The following is a 1,542-nucleotide window of genomic DNA, read 5'->3' as shown; positions in this document are numbered from 1 at the left end:
TCTCCCCCACTGCCTCCCCTCCCCTCCCCCTCATCTCCCTCCCTCCTCAACCCCTCCCCTCCCCTCCCTCCCTCCTCACCCCTCCCATCCCCTCCCATCTCCCCTCACTGCCTCCCCTCCCTTCTCAACCCCTCCCCTCCCCTCCCTCCCTCCTCACCCCTCCCATCCCCTCCCCTCCCTCACCCCCTCCCCTCCACTCCCCTTGCCTCCCCTCACCCCTCCCCTCCCCCTCACCCCTCCCCTCCACCTCACTGCCTCCCCTCACCTCTCCCCCTCACTGCCCCTCACCCCTCCCCCTTACTGCCTCCCCTCACCCCCTCCTCACTGTCTCCCCTCACCCCCTCCTCATCCCCCCTCCTCACTGCCTCTCACCCCTCCCCCCTCACTGCCCCTCCACACCACGTACACATGGGGTGTGAGAGGTTGCAGCCTCTATCTGAGTGTCTGGAGGGGCTGCTCCTCGGTTCTGGCTGCACTTCAGCCGCGCGCTGCCCCCGAGCCGACTGCCTGCCCCTCTTCAGGGGTCACGTTCGTGCCCGTGCGTGTCCCTGGAGAAGGAGCACGTGGTATCCATGGGTACGGTGGGTCGGGGGGTTTCCGGGACCGGTGGGCGCCACAGGGGCTCGAGCGTGTCTGGACAGCGATGACCATGTTGTAGTTTGAAACTGCAAACAGTGTGGGTCATGAGGTACCGTAACGTGGTGGTGATGTGATCCTGTCATCACCGAACAAACCGCCCCTGGGAAAGGGGAATAAAGGGGTGGGGGGTCAGACTCCACTGTTGGGGGTGGTCGTTGCCCGACATGTGTGCAGGGTGAATGTTACTCGCCACGGATCAGCCCATGTCTGAACGTGGTCCAGGTCCCGCTGCACGCAGGCACGGGCTGCTTCATCGGCTGGGGAGCTGAACATCGTGCGTAGGGGATGGTGGGGTTTATGGGCGTGACAGAGGGTTACAGGGAGGGGACGGAGGGGGGTTTGAGGGAGGGGATGGGGGTTTGAGGGAATGGTGGAGGGGAGGGGGTTTGAGGGAGGGGTGGAGGGGATGGGGGTTTGAGGGAGGGGATGGAGGGGGTTTGAGGGAGGGGTGGAGGGGACGGGGGTTTGAGGGAGGGGATGGAGGGGTTTGAGGGAGGGGTGGAAGGGACGGGGGGTTTGAGGGAGGGGTGGAGTGGACGGGGGGTTTGAGGGAGGGGACGGAGGGGGTTGAGGGAGGGGTGAAGGGGGGTTTGAGGGAGGGGTGGAGGGGACGGGGGGTTTGAGGGGGGGGGGGGAGGGGGGTTAGGGGGGGGGGGGGTTTGAGGGAGGGGTGAGGGGACGGGGGTTTGAGGGGGATGGAGGGGTTGAGGGAGGGGTGAAGGGGGGTTTGAAGGAGGGGGGGAGGGTGGAGGGGGTTTGGGGGGTGGAGGGGGTTTGAGGGAGGGGTGGAGGGGACGAGGGGCTTGAGGGGGGTGGAGGGGGTTTGAGGGAGGGTACGGGGTGTTTGATGGGGGTTGGAGGGGACGGGGTTTGAGGGAGGGGTGGCGGGGATGGAGGGGGTTT

Source organism: Pristis pectinata, chromosome 38, assembly GCF_009764475.1.
Source record: "Pristis pectinata isolate sPriPec2 chromosome 38, sPriPec2.1.pri, whole genome shotgun sequence".
Taxonomy (NCBI): domain Eukaryota; kingdom Metazoa; phylum Chordata; class Chondrichthyes; order Rhinopristiformes; family Pristidae; genus Pristis; species Pristis pectinata.
The sequence above is the reverse complement of the archived record's forward strand: the minus strand, read 5'-3'. Positions refer to the sequence as shown.